Here is an 18,137-nt window from a genome sequence, read left to right on the forward strand (position 1 = left end):
ACGTCCAAAATATAGTGACATCACGTGAAATCGATTCCTATATTGAATTAACTTTTCTGTACCTTTCACTTCTACCCACTCAAGAAGTGTCCAATATAATTGAATGTTTTGGGCCATCTACCTCCATGGTGCCCCAGAATACCTCAGGAGGTCAGGTCGCTTACAGTGCATAAGCGTGGAAGACGAATATCCAACAGGAAGGGCCAGAGAAGGCAGAGATGAGAACATGTTTTGAGTCCCTGAAAAAGTAGATAGGTGGTATGAATGTATATGTGGAAATTGACTACCATTTCCTTGTCCTAATTTATCTTGTATTAGCAGATAAAATAGTTGAGCGTACGTAGGGCACTGAAAGTGCTGGCGGGTTGGACGGGGGCCCAGGTAGGGACGGAGGCCTGCCCTCACGGGTGGGAATGCTGTCAGGAGACCTGGGATGCGTTGAGCCAATCAAGCAACTGTGGCCAGAAGCCTGTACTGACAAACTGTTTAGTAATAAAGATTTGTATTCTGAGCTTCAAAAACTGCTGCTTGTGGTCTGTAGTGATTTTTTTCCTTTTTTTCACAAGGTAGAAAATCACCAAATAACTTGAAGCATGGCTTAACCTTTCTGAACTTTCTAGAAAGGGGTTTGGATGACACTGGCAGTGAAAACTTGATGTGTGTGTACTGCTGGACTCCCTCTGTGGCAATTGGGTCCCGTGGGTGTGGCCAGAGCCTCGGGCATCTTCACGTCAAAGACACATCAAGAACCCTGGACCCAGGCATTGGTTCCTGCTGTCACCACAGTTCAGCCCTGTCTGTGATCCATCGGCAGGTAGATGGCTGGGGTGCGCCTGTCTGCTGCCACACCATCCTGTGGACTCGTCAGCAGGAGCCAGGGATGGTCCTCGGGAGCGAGGTGCTGCATCAGGCTGCCTTTTATGCCAGAATGCTTCCCTGAAGATGCTGAAGCCGTGTTAATTCACACCCCATGTGTTTTTAAACGGAATTGGACAAAGAAAGCTGAGCGTCCTGTTTACCTGCTAAAAGTGGCTGCAAAAAATGTTCATGTTTTTTGCAAAGTGAGGGTTTAATAGGTTATTTTAGATTTGTGTAGTTTAAATTTATGTAAAATTGCAATCATGCTATGCTAGGAGAAAAGCTGACGGGGTGACATATGATGAGAGCAGATGCATACTGCTTGGGGTTCCCTTCAAGCATAGCTGCTAATAAAAAGTGCGGTTAGATTTGCGTCTTGAGTTCTGGGGACCGTTCAAGAACTCGGCCTGCTGTACCTCGTTGGGATTTCTCTGGATCCACCATAACATGAATCAGAAGTCACTCCTTACAGCTAACAGGAGTTGGAGCAGCAAGATCACCGAGACCTGAAGGCAACCAAACCATCCTGTGGTCGCGCAGGCCCCTCTTCCAGAAGGTCAAGATTACTCTTCTGCAGGAATAGTTCCTGATTTCCTTACCCCTCAGTCTCAAGGCAGTTTCGAGATTCTAAAGATTCCACAAATGTCACTAAACACTTGGGAGCTCTAGGGCAGAAGTCAGGAAACTTTTTCTGTAAAGGCCCAGATTAAATAAATTTTTTTGGCTTTGGGGTCTCTTGTCACAACTGCTCAGCTTTTCCCTTGGAGGGTGGAGGCCAGAATGGGTGTCGCTGTTTTCCAGTAAAATTTCTGTACAAAAACGCAGGATTTGGCCCGTGGGCTACAGTTTGTGAATCTCCAAGCTCTAGACTTAAAAGTGCTAATGCAAGTTGGAGAAAGAAGTCAAAGCTGGGGGTTCAGTAACAGATGATAGGAATAGTGCAGCCGGTGCCAGGTGCTGTTCAAGCGCTGTCCTCGTCTTACAGATTGCTGTGCTGTTCCCGGGAGCGCCTTGCTCTCGAGTGCAGACCTCGAGACTTTGGGGTGATCTGGAAGAAGTCCTCCAAGCCGTCTCATTCATCTGCTGAAGGCACTGAGAGCGTAGGTCAGGCACTTTTAGTTCATTTTAGAAAAGTCTACTTGGAAAGGAAGGATCGGGTGGCAGCCTTTCGGAAATCCAGTGATGACAAAGTCACCTTCAGATGAGAATCTGCTGTCCTCACTGCCTTTGGAGAGCAAAAGCCTCGGCACCTCTTAGGGACTGGGTGTTTTCAGGCTTAGACGTTGCAGGAATAGTACAAAGAATTATAACAGTCTTCTTGGATGTTACTGTTTTGTATTTGCTTTATCACCTCTCCTCACTGCAGCTGTATATGTGTGTATTCTTTTCTGTACAGAGTAAGACAATGATGTTCTCTTACTCAACCACTTAATGTGGCTGTTTCCTAAAAACCAGGGATATTCTTTCATACAACCACACCATAATTATTAAAATTTGGAATTTAACGTTGATACATCTCTATTATCTGAGCAACAGATCGAATTCAGGTTTTACTAGTCATCCCAATAATGTCCTTGATGGCAAAAGAAAAAGGGATTCTTGCATGCACTTTGATGAATCTTTTTCCCCAAGAATATTTGCCCTGGCCCATATAATTATAAATTAGGCCCACACTCCTCACAAACTGCAAGTTTAATAAAATCAGAAGTGCAAATTTCTTGCTGACAAAAGTCACTTTGAATAATCCTTTCCTTCTGCCCTTCTATTGAGAGAGGAGTGGGAGACTCAGCCAAGAGGCCGAATGCGTAGCTCTTTCAAAAGTCCACTCAGGTCATTAGTTCCAAGTGTAAATGAGCTGTGGTTAGAACGTGCTAGAATTGTGAGTCCGAAATGAACCTGACCTTACATGGTATCATTTGCTAGAGTTATTTTTAAAAAGGTTAAATTACCTAAGGTTGCCCTCAAGTATATATAACCCTATTGGGCAAGTTAAGGGTTACTTTACAGGGGTACCTGCTCAGGGCTGGATCTCTGTGTGTGTGTGTGTGTGTGTGTGTGTGTGTGTGTTTAATCAGAGCATAAATATTTTGGGTTTCTGAATTGAAATTCGTCCCGCCCCCCTCATCCTCCCCTCCTGAAAGTCAGGTTAATGGGCCAGGGTGAAAACGTTTCTGAAAGGCAGCTAAATTATGTCATGTTTCTTTAATCAAAGTAAAATTTTTTTAGTGTAGCAAATAGATTTTCTTAACATTTAAAAATAAGTTTCATTTGGAATCGTCTTAGCATGTAGCAAGCAGTTCCTGGCTCCTATGTTGCTGTCCCTGTCCGCATTTGTGACTGGAGTTCCAGTTTACTGGGTTCCCCCGCGCCTGTCTGGATTGGAGTCTTGGGTTTCATGTAGCACTTCTTCCGACATAGGTGGGACAGTCCTCCCCAAAGATGTATTTCGGCTCTGTTGCTAATAGGATTGCCTTATGTTGTGTGGGCTGGTTTCGAGGAGGGGGAGTGTTGGGGTCTGAGACCCAGATCACCTTGTCCTGGTTGTTTGGCTCAGGGCAGACTCTTGAATGTCTCCTGCAGAGGAGGAGGAGGCTGGTGTGGAGGGCAGATCTGAGCACTTGTGAAGCCGTTAGCCCAGCATTCACCAAGTTTCAGGGCTTAGTGCTGTTTGCAGCCTCAAACACAGGCTTCCTGGTGTTCTTGAGCAGTAGTGGGAAGGCATCCTAGTTTGATTCAGACATGTGACTACCGATGTGACTTTCAAAAATTAGGATACATGCTTTACATGGACGTTTTGATTGCGTGGACTTTTGTTTCTGTCTTAGACCCGATCCAGTTGATTTGGGGGTTCTAAGGACAGTTCCTTTCCTTCTTTGTTTTGTCCTCAGTTACACATCGAGAACTCTGATCTTAAGGAAAACAGTGCCAGGATGCTGTATCTAGTACCAAGAGTGTAAACAGATTCTTGGCCCCCACGGTGATGGTGGCGTGGGATGTGTCTGCCTCCACCGAGCCCTCGTGAGGGCTGTGCTTGGGTCAGCCAGTGTCTATGACACAACCTGGCCAGTCTCTCAGGCTTTGGTCTGTTTCCCGTTCTGGATCCTGTGAATAGTTCTCCTTGGTTATCGGCCCTGCCTCGGAGGGGTCGCGCTTGCTTGACAGGTTGTGTGGATCAGAAACCTCTGGAAATGTCCCTGCCTCTGCCATCTGTCATTGTTACTTATTTTAACGACTGCTCACGTTGGGAGTTCGTCTTCTTTTGTTTTTATGTTGCCTGGCTAGGGTTGCAGATTCCCTTAACGTTTAGGCACGTGCTAGTGGTTTTGTTTGGTTCCTGTGAAATTGCGAGGTGGGGAGAGGAGAGTAGGACGCTGTGGTGTCCTCACCCTCGGACTGCTGTCCGCCTTCCTCCCCAGGCTTCACAGCACGCCGCACGAAGTAGGAGAGGAGGGCGGGCGAGACAAGGCTGGCAGTTTCTGGAGGGAGCTCACGATAGACGGGTGGCTTTGGGAGGGACCGGGGGGACACTCGGCTTGCCAGATCAGTGGACTCCGCGGCAGAGTGTGTCACAGGGAGAGGAGCTGCGGCGTCCAAGTGGTGGATCCTTCTTTTTGACTTGATTTTTGATTAAAGCCAAGATTTGTACCGTCCTGTAGCCGAAGGACTGACCGGAGAGGAAGCGCAAACGTGAGCGATGGATAACGGGCGGGCTCGGTCAGCAGGACACAGACGAGTCTGTGTGGAAAGTACTCTGCTTCCTGCCCCCCCTCCAGCCCCCCTTCTTCAGGGCCCTGTGGTCTCATTTCCCTTAGTAACTGTTCACGATGCCTGTCACGCAAGGGAAGCGTTTAGGGCTGGGCCTACCTGGAAAGTGGGGGCACAGTGACCTGCACCGACAGGTGTCAAGATAAAATGCCTTACTGCTGGGGCGCCTGGGGGGCTCAGCCGGTTAAGCGTCCCACTTCGGCTCAGGTCATGATCTCGAGGTTCGTGAGTTCGAGCCGCACGCCGGGCTCTCTGCTGTCAGCGTGGGAGCCCATCTAGGATCCTCTGTCCCCCTCTCTCTCTGCCTCTCCCCAGCTCGTGTGTGTGCACGCACGCTCTCTCTCAAAAAATAAACTTGGGGAAAAAATGCCCTAGTGCTCATAATGGTGCTTAGAACTCAATACACGGAGTTGTTGTCGTCACATTACCTTCCAGGCCCCACATCTTCTTACGCTTCTCAAGCTCATATGGTGCTGATTTCACTGACAGAAGTGTGCATAAAGTCACAATTTTGTTTGTGGTAAACTTACATCACAGAATCTCGGAATTTTAGAACCAGGCCAGGAACTCAGAGGTATTCGAAATTAGTAAACTTGCTAAGAAAAAGCCTGGCCGTGCTTGTAAAGTACACGTGTCTTGTAGATTCGAGAAGCCACAGTGGCCTTTGTGTTTCTGCCGTGAGGAAGTGGCCGGTCTGGACGCCACAGACCGCCGTCCATGTAGGCTTTTAGGGTTCAGACACCCTCTTGTTCTCTCCAGGGAAGTGACTTCTCCCGCACTCCTTGCTGTAAACGGCGATGGATTCTGTTATTACACGGTGTTGTGATGTGTGCGTACTGTTTGTTACTTAATGATACTTAATTGAGAATTTTAAATTCTGTTAGATGATTTTAAGCAATTCGCAGCGGGTACGGGTTCTTACAATCTTAGGGCCAATAGTTCTCGTATGAACGAACATACGTCAATGGGAAAAGGACTCTAAGTGTTTAATTTTACCTTTAATTCAGTCTCATAGACTGTGCCACAGCTGGATTTAGGTATGTGATCGCCCAGTAGATGATCAAACCAGTAGAATATCTCTTTGAAACATGGCTTTCTTCTCTGGAGGGGCAAAACTCGGCCGTGCCGTCTGCCCCATCTCCACACCTCTGAGTGTTGTCTGTCTTGACCGAAACGACAGAGGTTCAAGTCGGTCAACTTTTAGGAGAGAGTCCGCCTTAGAGCTGCATTCTCCAAGTGGTGAATGCTTCCTTTTGACTTTTCGTCCCCCATGAGATGATTCGAGCCAAGATTTGTACCGTCCTGTAGCTGAAGGACTGACGTAGCTGTCCGGCCGAGGACTGGAGGCGCGAGGTTCGGGATCGCGTGTTCACAGGGTCGTCGGGACCCCTTCGCTCACCGGTACCTGTGGGCGGCTCCCGCGTGCCCAGCGCAGCCCTTGCGGTTCCCGCCCGGTGCACACTGCAGTGGTTTGATACTAAAGTGAGAGGTTCAGCGCCGGACGAGCCCTCCCAGCCCCAAAGCAGCTGTAGACAACATGCAAACAGCTGGGTGTGGCCAGGTTCCGATAAGGCTTTCTTTGGGGACGCTGAAGTTGAGTTTCATATGATTTTGTGTCACAAAATACTGTTCTTTTGACTTGGCTCGAGGGCTGTCTGGCAAGGGCGGGGGGGGGGGGGGGAGGTATTTGACCTCGCACGCGTTTGTGGGGCAGATGAATTAGAGGAGGTCGTGTATGGGCAGGCAGGCTGGAGCCAGACTGGGGGAGGTTTGAAACCTGGGTGAAGGGGAAGCCGAGGAGGGCCGTGCGAGGCGCTCGAGCCGGGCTCTGAGAGGACGAACCTTCCTTGGAAGAGCGTCCTACAGGGCGGATGAGGGAGGACCGGCTTCCTGCCCCAGCCGCGTGTGGCTTCGGGAGGGACCAAGGGGACGCTTGGCCTGCCGGATCAGTGGGCTCAACCGCAGAGTGTCACAGGGAGACGATGCTGCATGTCAGAGGGGCTAGAGGCAGGGACTGGGGGGAGGCCAGCTGAGCGGCCCCCCGGCGGACCAGGTGCAGCGGGAGAGAGGAGGAGGAAGAGGGAGGAAGTCGGGTCAGAATCAGCAAGCGGGAAGAAGCCCTAGGGTCTGGTGAGGGTCGGAGAGTGAGGGTAACAGCAGCGAGAGCTCCCAACTGTCTGCGGGGTCTTTTGTGGGAGGCGCCTGGAGGCGGTACCTCCTCGAGCAGCCTGCTTGGGGGTGGGGGACTGGCTCGGGCAGAGGTCAGCGGCGGAAGCGTTGGGTGGATTTTGTTGTCCCAGGCCGTGGCGTGTTTGAAATACGAGGCGTGAGGGCAAGGTGGGGGACAGATTCGGGAGGGATGAGGTCGCCCCCTGTCATTGAAGTGTGAGCCTGCCGGCAGCCCTGGGAGATGATGCCTTCCGTCTGTCCAGCGTCCCAGGTGCTGCTTCCTGGGAGGCGGGAGGGGCCTCGGTGGCGCCCCAGGGGGGTGGGTGTGCTCTGCAGGGAAAGGTGGGGAGCTTTCGCAGGAGGGCAGAGGTGCCGGGAGAGAGGGAGACGAGACCTGGGAGGGGTGGTACAGAAGGGCAGTCAGGAACGGATACCAGGCTCCCGTCTGGGCCCTTGGAGAAGAGCTGACGGTGAGGTTGGGAACCACGTTGTTTGGGGTTCAGAGGGAGAGGGAAGAGACCTCGTTTGTGGATGCGCTCGGGTGGCTTCCAGAGTGTGCTTTAGGAGTTTGGCACGGGAGGGATGTGATGGTAGGTGGCGGGCAGCAGAGTGGATTGCAGGGTCTTGCTTTTGTTTTTTCTAACGTTTACTCGTTTGAAGACCTTTTATCAGCTCCCTGCGCCGATAGCATGGGTCGTTCTAGCTACCTTTACCGGTTGCTCCCGCTGCCAGCAACGCACAGCGCCGCGACGTGGGGCTGTGTCCGGCGAGGGGGGGGGGGGCTCCAGGCACGGCGTGGCCCGTCAGCCTGAGCATGTTCCGATCAGCCGTTCTGTGCCACGTCCGCTAACTGGAACCTAGGGAGCAGGTGCCGGAAGAGTGCCGTGAGTACACAGGTGTGTGTCCTTCGTCTGGGTTCACAGAGGGTTAGTGTTTGGGCCGTGCTGCATCCGCGTGGGCAGGCACACCTCGGACGCACTGTGGGCTGGCTTCCAGACCACCGCAGTCGAGCGGGTGCCGCGGTAATGCCGGCCGGTCACGTCGGGATCTGGGTTTGCCGGCCCGAATACTTGTTTACTCCGTACCGTAGTTGACTTGTGTGCACTGGCAGTATGTCTAAGAAACAATGTCCGTACCTTAATTAAAACATACTTTATTGTGGGGGCTCAGTGGGTTAAGCGTCTTGACTCTTGATGTTGGCTCAGGTTGTGATCTCACGGTCCTGAGATCGAGCCCCACATGGGGCTCTGCACTGAGTGTGGAGCCTGCTGAAGATTCTCTCTCTCTGCCTCTGCCCCTCCCCAACTTGTGTGTGCGCGCGCTCTCTCTCAAAAAAAATAGAAAATAAATACTTTATGGTTAAAAAATGCTACCCATCGTCTGTGCTTTCAGTGAGTCATAATCATTGATCACAGATCACTGCAACAAATAATAACGAAAAAGTTTGAAATATTGTGAGAATGACACATTTTGGTAATTTTGGTAGCCCTCTATTTTTTTTTTTTTTTTTTTTTCTTTTTCCTGCTTTTGAAAGTAAGTTGCATAGGGGCGCCTGGGTGGCTCAGTTAGTTAAGTGTCCGACTTCGGCTCAGGTCATGATCTCACAGTTTGTGAGTTTGAGCCCCGCATCGGGCTCTCTGCTGACAGCTCAGAGCCTGGAGCCTGCTTTGGATTCTGTGTCTCCTTCTTTTTCTGCCTCTTTCATGCTCATGCTCTCTCTCTCTCTCTCTCTCAAACATAAACATTAAAAATTTTTAATTAAAAAAAAAGTTGCAGAGAGACCACTATATTTCACCCCTAAATGCTTGAGCGCTCATGTCTTGAGAGCAAGGGCATTCCTTTATATAGTCATACCTAAACAATGAACAGTATTCAGTGTCACTGAAGATACTGCCCATATATTTAAAAAAAATTTTTTTTGAATGTTTGTTTTTCAGAGAGAGAGAGAGAGAGAGAGAGAGAGAGAGAGACAGAGCATGAGCGGGGGAGGGGCAGAGAGAGAGGGAACCACTGGATCCAAAGCAGGAGCCAGGCTCTGAGCCGTCAGCACAGAACCCGACGTGGGGCTCGAACTCACAAACCGTGAGATCATGACCTGAGCCCGAGTCGGACACTCAACCGACTGAGCCACCCAGGCACCCCGACACTGCCCATATAAATGTCCCCTGAAATTTGTTTGTGGCTAATGACCCCCTGCCTCCCCCAAGACCTCACTGCATCTGACAGGTCTCTTTGTCTTGGTTAATTGAGAGCAGGCCTCTCCTACTTTTATGCTGTGGACTTTTCAGGGGTTCCGGCCAGTAGACCTGTACCTGTATCCCTTTCGTTCCTGCCTCTGCCGACTCCCTCAGGTCTCCACTGGGGCTGGGGGAGATGCCTCATCGGTGCACCCCTGCCTAGGCCTGTTCTTAGCGCTCGCTAAGCGGGAGATCCAGGGGGAGCCCATTTGTCACGTGTAGTTACTGCTCTCTTCTCTTGGAGTGGCTGTTTAGCACAGTGCCTAGTGATTATTTTTTGAAGGATCAGTGAATGAGTGCGAGATCACTTGCTGCCGCGTATAAGAGTTCGCAGACACTCGCTGAAATTCCTCCCAGGACTAAGAAATGAGGCGACGGCTCTCAGGCCTGCAATCCGTCGTACATTCTCACACTCCCGCGTCTCTGGCAGAGGTAGTATTGTGTGTTGTTGGGGTAAATCCTTGACAGTGTGAACAATTTATAGCTACCAAGGAGGAAGTAAAATATGGATGCAGTAATGTAAGCACCAAAATTTTTATGGCAAGACACATACAGGCTTCTGGAGTGTTTTTCCGTTTATCATTGGCAGTTGGTAAATCAGGTGAGAGTTGCTTGTAATTGCACTCATGGTTTATATTTTATAGCAGACATCTGAAGTTCACTTTAGGTCATACATGGTTCTTCTGCTTTCTTTCTGGAGCTATGATATCTGAAAGCACTGTTTGTCAGAGTGTGGTCCAAGGAGCCACATGGGTGACTTGAGACCTTGCCGGGGGCTCTGTGAGGTCAAAATGGTTTTCATAATGATCCTAAGAGGTCATTTGTCTTTTTTGTGGGTTGACACTTGCACCGATGGTGCAGGGTTGATGTGGCAAAGTGGCCGCGGCCTGGGCCTGACAGAAGCCAAGCCCCCGGCCGCAGCTGGGTCCTTGTTTTCTTCACTGCCATGCAATTAAAAACAGCCATTTTCACCTAAGAATGTCCCTGAGGAAGCAGTCAAATTCATTTTATTAAGTCTCAGCCCTCGAGTACCCCTCTGTTTCATTCTCAGTATGACAACACAGGAAGGTTATGGAAAGTTCTTCTGCGGTGTTTCGGATTCGGAGCCCTGCCTTGGAGACACCCCTTCTGCACTTGTGTTACTAGCTCAACTAGCTGTGTTTTCTCATGGACCATGTAAAAGAACAGCTAACAAACTGGGCATTTTTTTTTTCAATGTTAGAGAGAGAGGGAGGGGGGAGGCGGGACAGAGGATCCCAACGCGGGACTCAAACTCATGAACCGCAAGATCATGACCTGAGCTGAAGTCAGATACTCATGACTAAGCCACCTAGGTGCCCCGAGGGTATTTCTTAATGAGTTTTTTTTTTAAATTTTTTTTTTAACGTTTGTTTATTTTTTGAGAGAGAGACAGATTGTGTGCAGGGGAGGGGCAGAGAGAGAGGGAGACACAGAATCCGACGCAGACTTCAGGCTCCAGGCTCTGAGCTGTCAGCACAGAGCCCAATGCGGGGCTCTAACTCACAAGCTGTGAGATCGTGACCTGAGCCGAAGTCAGATGCTTAACCCGCTGAGCCATCCGGGCGCCCCTTAACTGAATGAATTAAGTTAGCCTGTTGCTTCAAGGAAAGCCACTGTGGCACCATTACTGGTGAGAAAATTTGCACTTTCAAGTGGAATAGGAATTTTGGGAAGTGTGTATCTGTCATCGAGATCCTGATAGCTTCTCAGTACTTAAAGGTATTTCTGATATCAGTGTTAGTGAATGTGATGCTTTTGGTAATACATGATAAACTACACCTGGAATGTTCCGTGTGTGATGTTATAAAGTTGCACTTGGGTAAAAGATCCATTGAAAGTGCAAGACAGACCAATGGATTTTATTTTTATTTTATTTTATTTTATTTTATTTTATTTTATTTTATTTTATTTTATACGAAACTTTATTTTTTGTTTTTAAAAATTTTTAATGTTTAATTTTTGAGAGAGAGACAGAGTGTGAGCGGGGGAGGGGCAGAGAGTGAGGGAGACACAGAATCCAAAGCAGGTTCCAGGCTCCGAGCTGTCAGCACAGAGCCCGATGCGGGGCTCAAACCCACAGACTGTGAGGTCATGACCTGAGCCAAAGCCGGACGCTTAACCAACTGAGCCCCCCAGGCGCCCCCAGACCAATGAATTTTGAAACAATAAAGTAAAATGTTCACTCATAGGGTTTCAATGCAACATGACTTTAGAAAAATAAAACACCAGTTGAGTTTTGCTGTTGGATTAAGAAAGAATATCCACAGGTGCTGGAAAAGGCTGGTAAAATACTGTCCCCGCAGCACTCTGCGTGAGGGTGAATTTTCTTCATGTGTGTCAACCAGGATGGTTCGTTCTAGGGCAGCAGATTGGGAGCTGATGTGCGTGGGGCGATCCAGCTGCTTCCCAGTGAGTCTGACATTAGACAGATTTGTGAATATGCCACTCCGTGGCCCTCTTCTTGCTAAGATTTTGCTGCTGCTGTTGTCTTGGAAACTATCTTGTATGTTAACGTGGAATATGTTGATTTTTACAATTTTCAAACGAATAAAGAAATATTCAAACATTTTCTGTTCTAATTTCAAATATGGTAACTACTGATAGATACACCCATACAAGCATTAACTCTTTGGGGGCCTCACTAACTTTAAGGCGGTAAAGGGGGTCCTGGGTGCTGTGCGCGTGTGAACTAGGGCCGTGGGGGCTGTGGGAGCGGCTGGAATCCAGCCACCTCTCCTTCGTGTGTCGTGGTTGATGTTTGAGGAGGTCTGTAGTTTTTGGAAAGGAAGAGTGAAAGTGGCACGTTTAGCCAAACATATTAACCTTACGGGGAAGGATCTGCTATCTGAGGCTTAATTGGCCTTCTTTGTCTCATTTTAAATGTAAACACATTTCGGGGGCTGTCTTAGACGAGGGGCAGTGGGCTGGGTTTTCCCAAGAAGTGAAAACCTTGGGAAGAAAGATTTCCTGCTTCCCGGTGTCCTTGTTTATCTGGCCCCTGACCTTTTATGGAACTATGTCCCTTTCCTCCCCAGTTCGTCCTTTGCCTGCACGGATTTCGGAGGAAAAAAGGAAGCGAGCAGAGTTTTTTCCACATATCTCAGCTTAATAAATACTGATTTTTTTTTTTTGCTTGCCGCAGACCAGCTTTTAATTATTTAATTACTGTACTACTTCCATCCAAAAGGATTTGACTAAATGGAATGATTTCAGTTTCCTGGAGGTTTCCCTGTTTCTGGAGATTTAGCCTCGAGTGCTGCTTAGCCACGTCCTTCCGTGGGGATGGAAATCCCTGTTGTGGTTTTGATGGCGTGGTGGGCTTGACATTCCTGCTCACGTGCGTTCGAAGCCTCCAACAGGAGCCATGCGGGGTGACAGGTGGCGGCTGGGCCGGCTGCGGGCTGGGGCGGCAGCGGTCCTCCCCCGCACTGCTGTCTGGTCCCAAGCGTCTGTGTCGTGTCCTGGAGTCCTGAGACTGTCATGTATTTGTCCCGGGACGCTCCCAACCCTCAGTTCGTGTCCTCGTCCCTAGACCTCAAGGGCCTGCAAGGTAGGGGCCTCTGCTGACTGTGTCTCTTTAGACTGGCCCCTCTGCGTGCTTCTGATGGCTGGTAAATAATTGTAGTAGCCGGAGTCAGGTCGCTGCCCAGGGAGGCTGTGCGGAAACAACTTCATCCAAATCACACTCAGCATCAAGGCTTCGCTCGAGGGTTAATGTCGGAAACGGCTCTGTGAACAATTTCTGCCCTAAAACAACTGATGAGAAAATAAATCCCGTACGTGTGACATCCCTAGTGAGACAACTCATGTGTTGTTCCCGCAGTGACTGGGAAGGTCCTTGTGTCAACACAGGGAGGCTTTATTTGGTGGTTTTTTCTTGCTGTGTTTTTTCACGGAACGAGAGCCGATCGCCTGTAGCATTTTATTTTTTAGCTGTTACTGCTAAAGCAAAGTTGTGTGTGTGCTCAAATACAGTAGTTTGTCTCTTACGCCTGTTTTAATGGCCTTGTGGTTTTATTTTATGGGGATCCGAAATATTTAAAAGTTAGCAAAATTAAAAATAAATGTGCAGTTCTGTATTTCAGCTGATGGAACGGCTGCTCGTGTCTGCTGTTGACAAGTGATGAGCGGCTTGTCATACTTTCATTGTTAACGACTGAGCGCGCCATTCGTATGAAGTTGGCCGTCGTAAACTAAACAGACTCATGACTCCATTGTGGTCTAGTCCTTTTTGATTTTCTTTTATTTTTTGAAGTTTATTTCTTGTTTTAGCAATCTGTACACGCACCGTGGGGCTTGAACTCATGACCACCAGATCGATAATTGCAGGCTCTTCCTACTGAGTCCTTATTGAAATCAAGACACAAAGGCAGTACTTTGAAGAGCTTACTCCGTGGTGTTTTAGTGGAAATGCTGACCTTCCCAGTTGTGCGTTGGCACGTAACCCCACAGTGGGCTCGTAGCGTTCCAGTGTGCTGCCTCTGCTAGGCAGGGGGCAGAGTGATGGAACTTCCTGCCCCAGTGGGGCTCATCTTCCAGTAGGGGAGACAGGTGTCAGACGAAGTAAGTATTTAGCACACGTAGTGAGGTGGACCATCGGTGCTTTGCACCGAAGCGGGAGAGGGGAGCAGGGAGGCGGGTGCTGGGGGTGGGTTTTGAGTGGGTGTAATTCAGTGTCTCTGGGAAGATGGCGTTGGGTAGGGGCGGGCAGGTGTTGGAGTGCCGGGGCCCTGAGCTGAACGGGTGCCTGCTGAGTGGGGAGGCCACCTTGGACACGGACCCGTAAGCAGCAGTGGGGAGAGCCCGACGGGCCCCGGAGGGTGTTGGCTGGCACTCCAGCAAGCACTTGAGTTGGCAGGAAGGCTTTGGTGGACTTTGAACAGGTAAGGGGCATAGTTTGACATGTGTTTTCACGCAGTCCAGGTAGCTTTTTCACTGGGTATTGGGAACAGTTACGGGGCAAAGACGGAGCGGGGAGACCCACGCAGAGGCCAGCACACAAATCTAGATGTGAGGTGACGAGGCCAGCGCGCAGGAAGCCAGACACTTGCCCACAGAGTGGCTCTAAGAGGGACAAGAACCGAGGACTGGAGGTTTTGACAGGGAAGGTCTGGGAGGAGCAGGGCGGTTGTGGGGTGGGGGTCTAGTGCGGTTTGGGCACGTCGAAGTCGAGACTGGACTCCCAGGGGTGGTGTCGGGAGGCTGTTTGCTTCGTGGGTCTGGAGTTCACCTGAGAGGTCTGAGCTGAAGGGTGAGCCTGCGCCATCAGCATGCAGATGGTGTTCCAGAAGGACCGAGAAAGGCCTTTCCCCCAGCCGGGCATTCCCTCTGACCCCGACCTCCACAGAGGGAAGGGAAGGCTAGGAGACGCGTGGAGGAGGCGGGACAGAGCCCGTGCAGGTGCTGCGGGCGAGGAGCACAGGACCCACCTGGGCGGTTGGCTGGGGGGGGGGGGGGGGGGGGGAGAGGGGACCGCTGGTCTGGGTTCTAGAGGGGATGAAGACAGCAAGTCTAGGCAGCAACTTGGGGGCTGTGCTCTGGAGGGGAGCAGAGCAACGGAGATGGGGGGGTGGGGGAGTAGCTCTGGGAGTGAGCCCAGAGCTGTTGTGGAGGGGCTGTGAGGAGGGCACGGCGTGTGTGGGGGCAGGAGTGGGGGGGGTGCCCACGGAGCCACAGGGAAGCCCTGGGGGAGGTGGCCAGGTGGCCCGCCGAGCCCAGGCGAGGAGGGGCGGGACTTGGAAGGGAGAGGAAAAAGGATGGCGAGGACCGTCCCCGATGCCGCTTCCCTGCAGGCTGAGGTGGCTCCCTCGTGTTTGTCGGGATTTGATGCCGTGGGCCTTGGCCACGTACTGTTCTGTCGCAGAGAAAGCATTTCACGGTGATCGTCATAACGTGCCTATAGAAAGCTCCGCCCTCGGGAAGGACAGAGGATGAAGCGAGCCCGTGTCATCTACACCCTCCCTCCCTCACGGGTACCAGCAGGTCCACCGTGATCACTCCAGGCCTCTCGTGTGCATTACACACACAGACATGTGACCACACACGCATGGGCACACACACATACGTGCGTGCACGCGCGTGCGCGCGCACTTGTTAGAAAGCCGAACTGGGATTGTATACATGCTGTTGGGCGATTTTCCTCTTATATTCCTTTCCGTTGGCGTTGTGTTCTGGGGATCTTTCCATTTTGGTCCGTGTGATTGAAGCAGTGTCATTCCCATTAACAAGTGCAGCGGTTGACGGGACGGCCTGCCTGCCGTCACTTCTTTTCTCGGTCCCCGAAGTTCAGGCGCTTAGGTCGTTGATCGTGGTCGGTGGGTTCTCCTTCCTGTGCCCCAGGGAAGACGCTGTCTTCATGGGCTTGCTAAGGTTCTGACTAGTCGTTGCCATCAGAGACATTGTTGTACATTAATCTCAGTCCAGCTGCTTTATTATGTTAAGACTGGACTGTCTCCAGGACTTCTGAGAAATGGTAAATTTAATTTGCCAAAATGGCAACCGCATGTATCGCTCTGTTCCAGTTTTCTTGGGCTTCTTGCCCTAGTTTTTTCTATTCAAACCTTCCCTGTTAGCAGAATTTTAAGTGACTCTGTCCTGGCAACAGAACCATTTTGAGTAAACAACTTGGATAACGTGTGGTGTCCTCATTTGGAAGACGTTGGGATGCAGGATTTTATGGAGAGTTTGGAGTATTTTCCTCAGCTGCTCGCGGAACTGTTAGAGGCCAGGAAAAAGCTTGAACTGGGCGTTTGAAAACTTTCCATTAGCCTTTTATGAGACAGCTAGTTTAACCTGGAGCCTCTGAGCCCAGGGCCGTCGCGAACGGCTTCGGTGCGCAACACTTAGGTCAAGCCTGGCTGTGCATTACAGATCCCAGAATACGCTGTTTCAGAGCAGGTGGTTGGCTATTTTCCTTTCTGATAAGGAAGTCTGAGGCCGGCAGTCCAGGGACATGTGGCAGCGTCCGTCTTGTCCTTTGCTCCGCTGTTCTGGTTCCTTCTGTCCCGTCCTCATCCCTATAGTCCAGCAGCAGGAAAACAGGATGTCTGTGGCCACACACCAGGTGTCCTCAACGAGGCGTCCTGGCAGCTGCCCTGCGTCTGCACGTACACCCCCTCGGCCAGGCCTGGTCACTAGGCTGCAGGAGCGGCTGGTGGGGGGAGTGGTCTGGCGGCCGCGTGGCCCAGTAAATTCGGGTTCCTCCACTGAGCATCAGGAGAAGGGCGGCTGAGATAGGCAGCCCTTCCTGGTGTTTGTGAAGCTCTGAAACTTGGCAGAATTTTGTCTGTCGTGCTTTTTTCCTGGAAAAGGGTCTACAGTTTTTTGTTTTGTTTTGTTTTGTTTTGTTTTGTTTTGTTTTGTTTACATTTTGAAAGCAATCTGTGACCCCAAAACATTTTAAATCCACCAGGTCAAAGGTTGATTGGGTGGTATTTTGTCCCCGAGGACCACTGCCTTCAGGAAACAGCTCACTGTACCCTTTAATAATCTTTGCTTGGGCTCTTAATTTGGACAGAAGGCGACCAAGTTTGCGGCCTGAGTAGCCCCGATCTTCAGACTGACTGCCAGTGAATCTGTACTTAGGGGTCATCTTTGGAGGACACGGAGTCAGCAGACATCTGTTCTCTACCCCGCGTCAGGCCTGACGGGCCCTCCTGGGTCCGCCGGGTTCGCCGTGGCGCCTCCTCGGAGCGGTTGCCGTGCGTGCGACCCCCGCTCCCAGGGAGGGACACGCCCTCCAGTGCCCAGGCAGCGCGCTCTGGGACGGACGCTGGAATTGAGGATTTCCCCAGCAGTTTACGCCCATGTGTTTAGCTGGCCAGTTTTATTTCTGAGAAGGCGACACATGCGCAGGATAAAAATGCAAATATTGTAAGAGCGTGAAAAGGGAAAAATAATTTTCTCTCCCTCTTATGTCCCAGGAATCATCTGTGCAAATAGTCTGTGCATATGCAGCATACTTCTTTTCAAAAAAAAAGCATGCTATACACTTTCTGCCCCGCTTATATTCATATAATTCTGTGTCTTGGGTGTGGTTTCTGGGAGACACCTGCCTGGCTCTTTCACACAGCCACTTGGCGTCCCGTCGTGTGGCCTCGTGGGCCCTGTTTTAACTCCCTGTTGGTGTACGTGTAGGCTGCGTCCACCCTTTTGCCTCTAGAACCACGCCTTGGTTGTGTTGTTTTGTTTTGGGTTTTTGGGTACGTAGATCTTGGCACAGGTCTGCTTGTCCTGATTCTCAAGGACACGAAGAATGATCGACCTGGACTGTCCCAGAAGTACTCATCCGCACACGAACGTTCTCAGAAGGGAACGCCAGTGCTCCCACTCAACGTGGTCATGGGAGATCGTCGGCCTTTTTCTGTGTATGTTCTCCCAATGTTTTTCCCCATTGTGAACAGTCGTATGTGTGTCACGGAGCGTGTAGCCATTGTGGATGGTGCTCTCTCCTTTATATTCTTCACTTAGTCTTAGTTCTGCTTGTAAACGCACAGTGCTCACCCCCAACCAGTGTGCGTGTTGTCTCCTCAAGTGACTTGAGTTTTCTGAGCTTTGTTTTCTAGCAGCTTTTTCAGGAAGGGTTGATGGGAACGCCCTTCTCTGAGAGCTAGCGGGTGACAAATGTTTGCTGCCTTCACGCTTGAAAGTCATTCTGTCTGGATATAAAATTCTTGGCTCACATTTCTTTCTTCGAGTATCTTAGACATGTTAATCTACGTTTTTCTGTTGTATCTGATCATCCGTTTTTGCCCATTTTAAGTCACCTGGTGTTTTTGCCTGGATGTGTAAAGGAATTTTTTTTAAAAATTTTTATTAGCACGTGTCTTGGGATTGATTCGTCCCCCCCGCTCCCGCACCGAGGTTTGTGGTGTGTCTTTTTCATAAGTAGGTTTTTTTTTTTTTTTTTTAATTTTTTTTTTTCAACGTTTATTTATTTTTGGGACAGAGAGAGACAGAGCATGAACGGGGGAGGGGCAGAGAGAGAGGGAGACACAGAATCGGAAACAGGCTCCAGGCTCCGAGCCATCAGCCCAGAGCCTGACGCGGGGCTCGAACTCACGGACCGCGAGATCGTGACCTGGCTGA

The 18,137-nt window shown here is 50.4% G+C and overlaps 1 protein-coding gene across 2 annotated transcripts in view; it reads left to right on the top strand.

The window, feature by feature from the left end:
• Positions 1–18,137, top strand: part of BANP (BTG3 associated nuclear protein) — a 118,975-nt gene that overhangs the window by 6,087 nt on the left and 94,751 nt on the right. The window lies entirely within an intron of this gene.

Source organism: Prionailurus viverrinus, unplaced genomic scaffold, assembly GCF_022837055.1.
Source record: "Prionailurus viverrinus isolate Anna unplaced genomic scaffold, UM_Priviv_1.0 scaffold_38, whole genome shotgun sequence".
Lineage (NCBI taxonomy): Eukaryota > Metazoa > Chordata > Mammalia > Carnivora > Felidae > Prionailurus > Prionailurus viverrinus.